Source organism: Cydia strobilella, chromosome 6 (genome assembly GCF_947568885.1).
Source record: "Cydia strobilella chromosome 6, ilCydStro3.1, whole genome shotgun sequence".
In the NCBI taxonomy this organism is placed as follows: Eukaryota; Metazoa; Arthropoda; class Insecta; order Lepidoptera; family Tortricidae; genus Cydia; species Cydia strobilella.
This window is the reverse complement of record NC_086046.1, coordinates 7,265,867-7,280,652: the sequence shown is the minus strand read 5'-3', so window position 1 is coordinate 7,280,652 and position 14,786 is coordinate 7,265,867. Positions and strand designations below refer to the sequence as shown.

General features: G+C 36.6%; 1 protein-coding gene across 1 annotated transcript in view; it reads right to left on the bottom strand.

Moving 5' to 3' along the window:
* The window catches only part of LOC134742380 (ecdysone receptor), a 324,182-nt gene extending 311,110 nt beyond the window's left edge, over positions 1–13,072 (bottom strand). Inside the window, exon 1 of the mRNA XM_063675496.1 lies at positions 12,913–13,072. The gene's annotated coding sequence lies outside the window, so the exon portion shown is untranslated. The remainder of the gene's footprint in view (positions 1–12,912) is intronic.
* Positions 13,073–14,786: the final 1,714 nt, after the last annotated feature.

The following is a 14,786-nucleotide window of genomic DNA, read 5'->3' as shown; positions in this document are numbered from 1 at the left end:
AGACTAATATCATATCAATAAAAAAAATATTTCAATTTTTGTAGATAATTTTCGTTTCCCTGCTGTAATCAGGAACGCGCTTTTAGTTATTTCAACTTCAAACAGATAATATTATGTTTTACATGTTTATTTTTCCAAAAAACTGGGTATCAGGCTTATCATAAAAATGTATTTCTTCCTTGTTTTTATATTTTAACAAAATAGTATAGGTTAAACGAAAAGGCGAAGCTAAAATCTTTTTTGATTTATTAGCAATACCAAATTTAAACAGTCTACTTTTCAAAGAGGACGCCAACAAAAATGTTCTCAAATATTCATCCGTTGAAAAACCGTGTGTCTCTTTACTGCGATATTAATCTTATTACTCGAGCAAGCATCAACATGTTCTCATTTTCCGCCAGGTACGTCTGCCAGTAATTTGATACGCGAACGGTTTGCTATTAACTTTGATCTTCTGCGGTCAATAGCTGGAGTTAGATGAGAAATTTTGAGTAAGTAATTAGTAAAGAAGGTATCTGACTTTAGAAAAAAAATACGTTACTTGTATAAAAGATCTGACAAAGCTGTAAAGAACAAGGTAGAAATAGAATACTTTTATATTTCGTGTAAATTGGTAAGTATTTATATTTATTTGTTACTGAAAACCGCTTTCATTATTGACTCGTAAATTAGTAGCATCAAAGGTATTGGAGCCTACCTTTTAAACAATAACTCTTAATTCTTGGGGTGAACTATACGAGCTTTCACTCAGAAACTTTGTACCTTACCTAAGCACCTTACCTCCTGAAAAGAATACCTGGCAGCAAAGCAATATTTTAAAATTTCGCGCAGTCGCGAGGCGGCAAGTTTTCCAATTTTTCCATATTAAAAATGGCGGCCGCCGCATGCGCGGTTGTCAGAGAGCGTCCCATTCGAGGTAGCTTGCCGCCTGTGGGGAAGAGAAAGAACAGAAAGTCCATCGTACTCGATAAAATAATATTAGTTAAAATGTCATATTCACCGCGGTAATTCATAAACGAATTTATTTATTTTATTTATTTATCAAACAAGTTAAACAATAACAGTAAAAGTACCTACCAAGCCACTGCTAACTTACACAGAAAATTAAAAGAAAAAGAAACAATATACAATTAATCACAAATTATAATATTAACATCTAAAAATAAATAATTAGACAATTGATCAATGCTCATCCAATCCAATAGTAGTAGTTTTATGCTTTCGATACTGAAAATGTAATTAAATTCGTCAAATAGATGCTGGAATTTTATCCAATAACGCTTCTAAACGATTGAAAACAATGAAACTGTCATTGCCGTAGTTGTGTTGTATTTCAATTTTTAATTGCAGGTTGCCTCGTGGCTAGGTCAGAAAAGTGGGTCACATCCTCCGCTATAACGGCCTGGGTTGCTGTTCCCATCGCTTCTGGAGTACGGGCAAATCCAGGGCTGAATGCAGACCGGCGGCCGTAGCCAGGATGTGATCCTCATCGATCGTTTATCGACAAACTCTAACGGAAAAGTATAAATGTATCGGAATGACAGATACGGCGTAACGCCATGGCATCATTTCCATACACTATTTAAGTGTCGATTGGGATTATCTAAACACGATTGTGACTAGACCCCTTAAGGTCAGGTAACATTGGTTCTGAAACGCGAATTGTACTAGCTATTAATAAGAATACACGGCATTTAACATCAATACGACACACCACACTCCAGGCTATGGCGTATGGACATTGTGGTAGGTTCTGTATTGTAATCGAGTCTCTGGGGCAATACAAGTTTGTAATAGATACAATACAGGGATTGTAACAAAATAAATTATAATCTGATCTATTTCCAGTAGATATCTGTTATTGGATTTATTGGTCCTATTGAAATAGATTCAACGCTGTAACCTTCTTGTTTTACAAAAATAGTCTAATTCGCATCCCGGTAGGCCAATTTATGCGTGAGATGGGCACGTATACTTCTTTTGAGTTATGAATTATGTTATTGCAATAATGCCAAATAGTATTACCGTGTTGTTTTATTTGTAAGCTAATTAATAACTAGATGCAATATTTAACAGAGATTTTTTAGTTACAAACTTAGTCTCAGTGTGCACCGTAAATATTGAATTCCTTTAAAATCTTTAGACTATAAATTTCAGACAAAAATCAGTAAAGTTAGTCACAAATCAAGATTAACTGAACCGATACAAATATTCCAGAGAACATTGGTAAATAAGCTACCATTCAATCCCACAAGCTTAGATAGACGGGTTGGTATCGGCCGTAATGATAGTAGTTTCTTAGAACGGCGATATGGGTAATCAAGGGAATCATTCAGAGAGATACAATCTCTGAGGACGCTTACAGCAAATATCATCGTTAGTAGGGTCTTCTTATGTGATATATTAAAGTACGAATTAAATAATAATACTTCTTATAAGAGCACCGCGATCGGAAACTCTAGTACAGGGAAATAAATTTATGTACTTTGTAGATGGGGTGATAATTATTTGTGTCAGCGTACCAATTCTCTAATAGCTTAACAAAAAGAGATACATCTCAATATACAGAACAATTTAACGTTGTAGATACTTTTGAACGCGAACTATCAAGATATATCTCTATTCGGAAAAGTATCCGCCGGTAGCAGATATTTTTGGGGCGTTTATGCTGACTGTGCCTAATCACTAAAAGCCTTGTTGGCTTAGAGGATATAACCAAACGGAGAAGCCTTGTCTGTAATTTTCTGTACAAAAAATGGGTGTAATCTACTTGCTAAACTTCACTTTATACAATGATATCAGTCATTTGTCATCATTAATATATAAAATATCGAATTACTTTACAGAGTACTCAACTATTGGGTAAATTCCAAGTCAAGAAAGATTGCGCAAATTTGCTACAACAACATGATATGTATGGCCGGCCAAATTCTGTAGGTATTTAGTAAGTAAGCCGGTCAGTATGGGACTGTGGGTAAAAAAATACAGTGTTCACTGTCTCTTGTGGAAAGATATTACTTGCGTACGAAGAGCACAGTATGGTTCGTTGGCTAAGCTATATCTTTTGAGTCCCCTAATGCACGTGGCACGTCTACAATGACCTCTAACCTAGGTAGGTGCGAAGCTAAACCCTAGGCCTCGCAACATGCAACTGCTTCCGAAATAGCGCGGCCGCTCGCCTGTTTCCGATTGCGTTCGGGCTAGATCGTTTGTCTATTTTAATCCGCTGTGATACAAACAAAAAGGTCAGAAGCCGACGACCTAGTTTCCGAGCGACGAATGCAAAGGTCGCCCAACATATCGGCCCGGGAAATGATAACAACAAGGCTGGCTTCGCTATCAGGTTATGCAATGATTTATGTGGTGCATCTACAGTGCTTCCTTGCCGGGGACTGTGAATGATCACCCCTGCAACTCCCACATACCTTTATTGCTTGGTTTCGCTGCGGAACATTGTGATATTAACATATATAATTATATATAGGTACATAGTAAATGATAGATCAGTTTAAGGTGCCGTAGGTTTAGAGAGCGGAGTTCTTGAAAAATCGTTCGGCTTTTTTACAGGTTGCCAAACATTTAATTAGCAATCATGAGGGCGTTCTCTAGTGAATTCATCGATTCTAATCCTGATTTTTTGACTTTCGCTCGACAGAAAAAAAATCACTGTAAAAATATATGAGCAAAAGCTAAAAATATGAGATTGCTTCTAATAATGCGCAATTTAATTTTAGAGGGAACTCATCGGTAACTTTTTTTTTTGTTTAAACTTACGACAAATTAAAATTCAAAAACATGATATCCGCGGTCCCAATTATGCACATCCATCTCGCTCACGCTTACGCTCAGTGAGAGTGAGAGAAGAACACGAATTTTCATGGCCTTAAAGAGCAATATAAATAATATGGCAATATTAACATGGCAATAAAGAGTATTCTATCTATCTATCTATTATCATTTTTAGGGTTCCGTACCCAAAGGGCAAAAACGGGGACCCTATTACTAAGACTTCGCTGTCCTTCTGTCTGTCCGTCCGTCTGTTCGTCTGTCACCAGGCTGTATCTCATGAACCATGATAGCTAGACAGTTAAAATTTTCACGGCTGGTGATGTATTTCTGTTGTACCAACAAATACTAAAAAAACCGGCCAAGTGCGAGTCGGACTCGCGCACCGAGGGTTCCGTACTTTTTAGTATTTGTAGTTATAGCGGCAACAGAAATACATCATCTGTGAAAATTTCATCTGTCTAGCTATCACGGTTCATGAGATACAGTCTGGTGACAGACGGACAGATGGACAGCGGAGTCTTAGTAATAGGGTGCCGTTTTTATCCTTTGGGTCATCATCATCATTAACTTAAGAGTTATTCTCTTGTCGGTGGAGTATCTTCCAGCTTTCCCTATCCCGCGCCAGCTCTTTGACTTTTTCATACGACACGACCCCTACTTTTTCTTTCACTTGATCTAAAAAGCTGCGTCTGGGTTTTCCTCTACCCCGCTTCCTTCCTATCCGCCCCTCCAGGATAGTTTTAAAGAAGTAGTCGTGTCGTATTAAGTGTCCAATCATTTTCCCGCGTCTATTTGCAATAGTGTTCAGAATAGCTCTTCTTTCACTCACTCTTCTTAGCACCTCCTCATTCGTTATCCTGTCTCTCCAACTAATGCCTTCCATTCGCCTCCAGCACCACATTTCAAATGCTTCCATTCTCTTTCTATCTCTTAGGGTCATTGTCCACGTTTCACTTCCATAAAGGGCTATACTCCAGATGTACACCTTAATCAGTAGCTTCTTGCTTCTGCATGATAAACGGGATTTCAATAATTGTTTCCTCTGGTTGAAAGCTTTTTTTGCCATAGCAATCCTTGAAACGATGTCTGGTGTGCACCTGGAGTCCCTGGTAATTAAGCTACCTAAATATTTGAAACTATCAACCTGCTGAATTGGGATGTTGTTGAGAACTATTGGAGGATGATTAGTTTTGCGTTTTGAAGATATAAGGGTCTTAGTTTTCTTTATGTTTATCTTTAAGCCTAATTCGTTAAATACTGTGTCCATTGTTAACATTAGATGTTCTAGTTGAGCTGAAGTTTCTGCAAACGCCGCGATGTCGTCTGCAAATCGTATAAAATGTATTTTCTCCCCATTGAATTTTACCCCTCCCTTGTCTGCTTCAACAATTTTTCGTATAGCGTATTCTATGTATATATTAAATATTAAAGGTGAAAGTGGACACCCCTGTCGTACTCCTTGTCTAATCCTTGCATTCCCAATTTCCTCTCCCACTTCCATCAACGCCTCCTGCTCCTTGTAAAGTTGGTAGATTATTCTTCTATCTCTATAGTCTACTCCTACTTCTTTCAAGATGCTCATCATTTTTCTCCAGTTAACTTTATCAAAGGCTTTCTCTAAGTCTATGAAAGCGATATGAGTGTCGAGTCCTACATCCAGCCGTCTGTCTACTACTAATCTAAGAGCTAGTATAGCCTCTCTGGTACCTTTGTTTTCACGGAAACCATATTGGTCGGGGCCTAAGTAATTCTCTGATATGGGTCTGATTCGGTTCTGAATTATTTTTAAAAGTATTTTACTTGCGTGTGAGATTAAACTGAGGGTTCTGTGTTCTTCACAAAGTAGGGTATTAGGTTTCTTGGGCAAAGCTACTATTTTACTTTGTTTAAAATCTCTTGGGATCTGGCCTGTGGTATGTATTTGTTTCGTAAGTAAGAAAATTTCATCAATAACTGGATCACAAGCTGAAAGTTTGATCAATTCTATGTAGATATTGTCAACGCCTGCAGCTTTACCGTTTTGAAGTCTCGCAATTGCCTTATCAAATTCTTCTCTAAGTATTTCTGGACCCAGCTCATCTTCTGGTACTAGTTCTTCCGTCTCTAGATCAAGTTCTGTCAACTCTTCGCCTTCATATAAACCCTCAAGATACCTCACCCATCTATTAACTATGTCTATGTTATTTAATAGTATTTTCCCTTGTTCATCCACTACTGATGTGCTTCTAACTTTATACTTTCTATTTGAACTTCTTATAATATTATATGCTTGGTCTAACTTTCCTTTTTTGATAAGGTTTTCTATTGTGTCACAAGTTTCAATTACATCTTTCTCTCTCTCGGCTCTGCATTTTAATGTTATACGATTAGTCAGTCTCTTGTATTCCTTAATACTAATATCATCGGTTTTATTTCTATACTTTCTTCTTTTTATCATTAAGTCAATAATCTCCCCTGTGAGCCATTTTTTCCTAGGAGCAATCTTCTCCCTTTTTAGTGTTTCTTCAGCCCCTTTTTTTATAATATTTTTCACATTCATCCATCTGTCTTCTATACTAATATTGCAAATGTCCTCTGTTAAATTATTCTTAAAGTCTATAAGCTTATCCCCTATATAATTACTATATTGCACTCTAAAATTGCTATTTGCGTCCTTAAGTTTACTGAGATCTATGTTCTTCGGCTTTGGCTTCTTCTTTATCTTAGCTGTAGTAAAATTGTGTGCACTTAGTAGCAAATTGTGGTCGGTATTTAAATCTGCACCCGGAAAAGTTTTGCACATATTAATTTGATGGCGGTTACAATTTTTTATGAGTATGTAGTCTATTTGGTATCTTCCTATATCACCCGGCATCTTCCATGTGTATAGTCTTCTTTTGTGCTGTTTAAAAAGGGTATTAGTAATAATTAAATCGTTTTATCCTTTGGGTACGGAACCCTAAAAACAGAATAATAAATATTTAAGTGGGGCTCCCATACAACAAACGTGATTTTTTTGCCTTTTTTGCGTAATGGTACGGAACCCTTCATGCGCGAGTCCGACTTGCACTTGGCCGGTTTTTTTATTAGAGTTCACTTGAAACACTTTATACATTCATACAAAGTTTTTATTTCTGATCTAAACTGTTAAGTGTTAACAGCGGAAAAAGTGTTACCTCAACACTGTATCCTGTTCTTTTTTTCTCTCTTTTGTTCTTCTTGTTAACTGTTTAAACCAATTTTCCCTCTCTAGTAAGATAAGTAAAGTATATTTATAAGTTAGTAAGTACTATTAGTTGTAATTTCGCACGCCATGCACTTTACGCAGATTCTATCTGTGGAAACTTGTAATTGGCTCACTGCTTCTATGTTATTACCTAACGTGTTACTTTAGCTGTAAGTTTTCCTAATAAATAAAATAAAAATAAAATAAAATAAATTATACTTCAGTTAGTCTGATAATAAGAGCAGGGCATACGATATCTGTTTATATAGTTACTTCTAGGATTGAGACGCGTCAAGTGGCCTCATCTACAACAAATTAAGAAACACTATATAGGATTTAAATTTGAATGGAAATTCATATTTACATAGTGGTAGTTTTTTTATACTATGTCGGTGGCAAACAAGCATACGGGCCGCCTGATGTTAAGCAGTGTCCGTAGCCTATGTACGCCTGCAACTCCAGAGGAGTTACATGTATGTATGTGTGTTGCAGAGGAGTTGCATGTGCGAGTTAGTAGTAGATTTATATGTATAGTCATTCATATTTACTTTGTTTTGCTCTTGAGTGCTGGACTTTAGGCTTCAACGTATATTCTATTAATTATCATGAAAAGGCGGCGGAAGTACGCCAAACAAAAAAAACGAGGCATATTGCCAACGTTGTTTGAAATAAAAACAAGTAATAAATTAAGACACAAATGGTGGACTAATTTTTAGACAATCGAATAATAGCCGTATAATTTGCCCATTTGACCTTAATTTGATCTGACTTCATTTCTAATTAGAGCTGTTTTAATAATGAAGCTTGAAAAATTATGTCACTCAAACACTTTAAATCATTAGGACTATAAATAATGTTTAGTCCATTGAACTGAATTTATTTCTCTAAATAAATCTTTAATGTTGGCCACGCTTACTAAGAAGCCTGTCTTCTTAGTATTACATAATTTCATGTAATAAACAGTGTGATATAAAGTGACACTGATTGCGGCAAGTTACGATTGTCCTTTACGACCGTCCTCAATATTTTGATTCATTGCTTAAATCACGACCAATAATTGCGGGCGTCGCATATATGTACTATGTTTACGTGCTTATTTGCATTGCTCACAGAACCGACGGCCGATGGGGCAGAAAGGTTCTCGAGTGGCAATCACGTACCGGAAGACGTAGCCTGGGAAGGCTCCAGATTAGTTGGAACGACGATCTGGTTAAAGTCGCGGGAAACCGTTGGTTGAGGGCAGCGAGTGACCGTTCGTTGTGGAGATCCTTGGGGGAGGCCTTTGTCCAGTAGTGGACGTCTCGGTTGAGATGATGATGATGATGAGGTGCTTATTTAATAAAGATCAATATCACGGCTTTCATCAGTCAAACCCTATCATTCGTCCGAACTTACGTAGCGTAATTCACTCAGAGCTTTTTTATAAGTATATACTCAGAATTCTGTATTTGAGAAACGCCAAATGTACAAAGTCACTGAACCTTTTTAATATGCATGTTTATATACACGTTATTAAAATAATCTTTCATTTTTGTGATATTGTTCGCATGTCTGTCCTACTCCTCTCCTAAAGATTTGATCTTTTGTCAACGGTGTTGATTCAAAAAATATTAAATATGTAATTACTATAGGTACTTAATATAATCCTATTGGTTAACTTTGACGTTTCATGGAAAGTTATTATGGATATAGCGTCATGTGTGACTAAATTACCTTCCTACAAAAAATACCACATTTACTACCTCAGTTGAACCGTCTCAGTTAAATGGTAAGACTGTAAGTTTAACTACACGGTCAAACTCTCCTTTTAATCCTTGTTCGTTTAAAAAAATATGATATTCTTAAAAGAAAATTTAGTGTTAATGCTATACATACTTGTTCGTATGGAAATGACAGCTAAGAGCTAGAGATACGAAGTGCAAAAAGACATTAGCGAAATCAGCGCCGTCAATTGGACAGAAACGCCTTTGGACAGAGAAGCATGGCGTTATTTGCTTTCGCAGGCCAAGATCCACTTCGGGTCGTCGCGCCACAACAGCAAGTACCTAAGTAATAACCCCGTTATTAATTTACTAACCAAATGTTCTCAGGACACGAACGATGTACTTAATATCTAGGTACTTACAATCAGAGCTAGTAACAATGGCTTAGTATTAGTACCTTAGCCATTTTATTACATTCGTGCAGCTTTTATGCAGTAGGTAATATGAACCTGTCGAGTATGTTTGATATAACTATTACTGCGATTATGGTGCAGAACTTTGACTATACAGGTAGGGATCGAATTTTGGCAAGATTTTTATGAGGCTCCTGTTTAACTTGACAAAGTGTCAAAAGGTGACATTGCTGTCATACATATGACTAGCGCTGTGATTTAAATAAGTGGCGTAACATGCAAAGTGTACAATTTTGCTACTTGTTTTTTTATAGTCTTTTATCTTACATAATTTGATAGTGCAACTGTTACATCGTCAACGTCACAATAACAATACTGGTTATATCATGTTGTATATTATATTATTCACTTTTTGTAACTCTTTTGAAACTGGAATCTGAGCTAAGATGTGATCTTGCGTCCTCTATCCTAACTACCAATGACGTCACAAGTCACAATACAGGGAGAGCTCTATACCTAAATAAAGTTTCACGTGAATAAATCATGAAAGTTTTCCAAGTTTTGCCCCTATTTTACTTATGGAAAACTCCTTTGCTTTTGACTAATGGAATTACAAAAGTTCTTAATTGAAAATCGTAAAGTAAGTAGTAAATCTTCGAATGCAAGTTTTGGGAAGAAATCTAAGCCTGCAAGCAAATTAAAATAATTACTTAATTTGCTGTTGATTTTCTTTTTATTTATTTGTTTTATGACTTTTAATGATATATTAAATTGTAAGTATGTACATTTTTTCCACATTTTACTCAACCAATTACTATTAACCAGTAGTATCATTTAATACATATATTCTAAATCGATTTTTTATTAAACTATAGCCTTCTTTATTCTATTTTTTCATCCGGTCGGTCAGTAGCATCAACCATTGTAGGTAATTTTATACTGGACGAGAAAAACAGTCTCAGATTTATTCATAGCACAATTATACGGTCTTCGGTCGTTCCATATTTTAAATTTTATTCGTTCGTTCGCGGACCTCGACATGATTCTTGCCACTTTCATGTTAAAACCGTTTTATAGTCAACCTTGAATGAAACGTCTTACTGCTAAAATATCTGGACAGGTCAATTGCAACAACAAAACAAAACAAAATATTTACTTGCGAAAACTAAAACTGAAGATGTTCAGTTTTAGTTTTCGCAAGCAAATATTTCTCAGCGCTGCTTTAAAATTGGTTAAGACTTTATTTGGCTACTAACTTTTTATTTGTATTTTAACTACTTATTTATTTTATTTGTATTATGATTACTTAGGCTTAAAATAATTTGTACGATGTTGTTTCAATCTAAATGTCTCTCTTACAATTTTATAATTTGACTACATAGTAATATTGCAAGGAATCATAACGTTCGTTTAAGGGTTCCATATCAAAAAGATAAAAAGGATCCCTTATAATTGTGACTCTTCTCTGTTTTATTACATACATATTATGTTTTTTATTATTAATATTTATTAGAGATAAATCACAATTACATGATATTTGATAAAAAGCATGGTTAAACCAGAATGGTTTGTCTCGATACTCCAAATTTGCGTAGGTATTTAAATTGTCTATCGCTGTTGAACACATTCTTCAAAAGCACACAGCTTTTAATAACAATCGTAACGTTGATGTCACTATGTTTGTTAATGTCAATCACCTTGTGGATTTAGTGCATTATAAATTGCTACAAAATTATCTCTTGCTGTAGCAAAAATAATAAAAGTATTCTTGTTCCATAGGGTATTTCGTACATTTGTATGCTAAAAGTCAATCTCGTATGCATAATGTTCGTGGTAGTTTATTCATTAGCATGTCTTCTTGCAACTATTGTTCGTGGCGTGATGAATGAATTTATCTGACAGATTGCATCGTCATTTGCATTTGATTCAGACGGTGAGTTGATTAAAATTATGTCAGTGACGTCAGTTAAACCGCGGGGATAGAAATTTGCATGCGCACGACTAGTGATTGTTTTATTTGAAATTTGATTAACATCTTTAAACTTTATAAATACCTACTAAGTGGCATATAGTATTAACTTTAGATTATGCTGTTAGGCCTATAAAACTATACATGCTACTCAGTATTTTTTTTTAACTTTCTTTCATATCTTCTTAATCAAGATCTGAATTTGTATGTTCAGTAGAAGTGTAGCGACTTTGAAGATTTTATTTTATTATGATAATGAATGAATGAATTAATAAATGAAATGAATGAAATTAATTTCTTCCAGAAAAGTCATTTCCATATACATTTAAAACGAATTACATAATAAAATAAAAACATAAAATTCAAATAAAATAGAAAATTAAAATATAATTAAAACTATAACAATTAAGGGCCTGCGTCTCGATAAAATCACGGCATTGCCCTCAAGGCCCTGGGGCTTCGTGGTCTCTTTAGGCCTCAAGATACATACGTGGAAAGGATCTGTAACTCCAGGGAACTGGCAGTAAGTAATGGAGAAGAAAATTCCCATACTCCTTATTGCTTCTTGCTCGTGACAGTTAAAATAAGCCGTCTCTGCGGCGCAAAAAAACCGCGATTCTCGTGCTGATGGTCCCTTAGCGATAGCTTTTTAAGTCACTATCTCCAGTATCACGAAAGAAACAAAGTATTACTTTAACTAGGTATCTAAGAGAGATTTTCCTGATATTCGCATTGCTGCCCGTAAGCAACGTTTGCTTAATTCATACCAGTAACGGCAGTAAACAGTTAAATGGGTCAAAATTATTTTCGTTGTCTTGTTTTTTGTCCCCAAAAAATGTGAAAGAAGGAGCTTTTTGTATGGGGTGAAATTTATTTTTTATTTTTCTCAAGAGATATATAATCTACAGCTAGAAAGACATCAAATAGTACTCAACTTTTTTATTTATTTGATAAAAGACAAAAATAGGAGCTTGACAAAGTGGTCAGAAACAAGACAACGAAAATAGTTTTAACCCATTATACGAGATCGAATTAATATTGACGCGCTTAATATTATTTCGATCCGATTGATAATTTCGCTATGTCATTTTGCAATACCTAGCTTCATTGTTTCAATTTATCTTCTCTCAATTTAGCAGATATTGACAGAAATATTGACGCATCGTTTGAAATTGCAGCAATCGTACTTCAAGCGCGTTGGATCGTCTCGGCGTCACTTTATACTAAGTAGTTCATGTGAGACTAGCTAGCGTTTATGTCAGTGCCGAATTGATGGTAGCCGTACTGGTCGATAGGAATAGCTTGCTGAAACAGTGTGTTCAATTAACTGGTGGCACGGCGCTATCGGCTTCATTATCTAGTCGGGGTGCGCACGATTTTGTAGATCTGGCCGAGGGAAAAAACGAAATTTGCATACTAGTTTGGCTAGGAGAGTCTAACAATGTGTTGAGAGTTAATACTTAAACAGTACACATGAGACAAATAAATTCTCCAGAGCCCCTTGTGTTTGCAAAAATAAGAAACATAATTCAACCCAACGGAATTCGAACATTTAATTTCTTCTGCAGGTCCAGAATGAGGCTGATTTTCCAATTACGTAGGGTCAAATTTCTAAGCTAATATTTTCAAGTGTCATATGGTTGATCTTGTACTATATATGGTTTTAATTTTAAAAGGATTGGAACAAAAATTTTTTTCGCTTGATACTTGTCAGTGCAAACGAGAAGCTGCTGGGTCGTCGTCGTTGCTTGTACAGCCACGTGTGATCAATTTTTGTGTATATACTTAGCCTATCCTGCCTATCACTAGCATATTCCCTGGTTGTATACTAACCTGTCTGTTACCGGGGTAAACCCGGCGCTCCTGTTGGCCGTGACGTTCTCCACTTTTCCGGTTGTCCCGGCCACTTTAAATGAACACTAGCAACGAGTATATAAGGCGTTTTAATATAAGCTTAGTTATTGCGTTTAGTTCGATTCACAAGTAGCGTTGATTGTGTATATCTGAAACAAAGAAAGAAAATGTTAACACTGCAATGCATGCTATTACTAAATACTTACTCAGTCATGTAATTAATGTTTTAACATAATATTTCTAGAAATTCAAGTTTTGTGGACCTGCAGCCATCTGAACTAAGAAACTCAATGCCAACCAACTCACTGTGGCGCCCTCACCCACATCGAGGGGATAGAAGTAAGTCAAGTAAGTCAACTAGAGTCGGACCAAGCTAAGTCTGCATGGCGTTTGCAATGACAAAGTGTGTCAATGTCATCATTAATGTCAAATTTCCACGAAAATATGACGTTTAGAATGCCACTCCCTCACTGTTCAATTTCACCTCACCTCAATTTATTGCCATACACATAGATTACGCTAGCCATACCGGTCTATCTTCTTAAGATCTCAAAACGGGCACATTCTTATTAATTAGCATGACTCATCGGTGAGTAACTTTCGAGATCTACGGTCTTATAATATAGATTGACAGCTGTCTGCAAAATCTATGATACGATTAATGCCTACTAATGGTATTTTCTCCTGATGTTTAAATCTGTCGGCTTCTATGTTATATAGCTTGTATCGTTAATATCAGACAGCAACGAAAACCATACCTAACCTATATTTTCTTCCTACTCAAGTACTGTCACTTCAAGGACAATCAGAAGTTGTAAATTCTAACGCAGCGTCTTACGTAGGCGAACAACACGCGAACGCGAAGCGAAGCGGTGCGGCGCGGTGCGGCGCGGTGCGGCGCGGGTGGATCAATGCTTTAATACCTATGGACGTGTTCTACGTGGGCGATCTCGTTGCAAACGCGAAGCGAGGCAATGTGACGCGGTTTACACGCGAATGTCGCGAATGTCGAGGGGCGCGTAGCGGCGAGACGCGGCGCGGAAGAAACAATCGCGTCGCTTCGCATTCGCGGTAAATTCGCTTGACCGCCGCGCCGCATTGCTTCGCGCGTTGTTCGCCTACATAAGACGTTGCGTAAGGCTCTTAATATTCACACAGTTCATTGTTCTTTAATCACTACCAAAAACTGACCACTCCCAATTACGTAGCGTGCAGCGTGCAACCCAAGCAAGCTGGCGTTTGACATTTGTAAAAAAACTAAAAAGAAGAATGACACACTTAAAAATAAACTTCTCATTGAAAATAACGACCGTCTGTTCTGCGGTTTCTTTCTAATTAACAACAAATACGTTTCGTGCACGGTTGAAACATATTTTCAAAAGAATCTTTCAGAACAATGGTTGACCGCGAATATAACTAACCTCGTGCCATGTTGAGATGAATCGGTCAACAAATCCGCGTTGTACCCTTGCCCTTGGAAACGAAACGTACGATCATTTCATTCCACATATACTATACCTACTATAATAACCAGTATCCGATGCGATCTTCGAAAAGCGAGCAAAAATAAGCTCTCTTCTTTTCAGACTTAAGTTGGAATTTGTTCGATATCTGTGCAGCTATATTGCATTTGGTTGCCAAGCGAATGCACCGCTGCAATGAGTTAGCTAGACTGTTTGAATGTCAAACCAATGATCGGCGTCTGCCACGCCGACGCAATAAAAGAATAATTTATTCACGTCCGCGTAAATAAGATGATGGATCCACAAATTGGAAATTTGGATTGGGCTTGGCAACGGAAGCCAAATTGATTGGGCACATCGTTTAGATTAGTGCCTTTGCTCGCTGGCGAT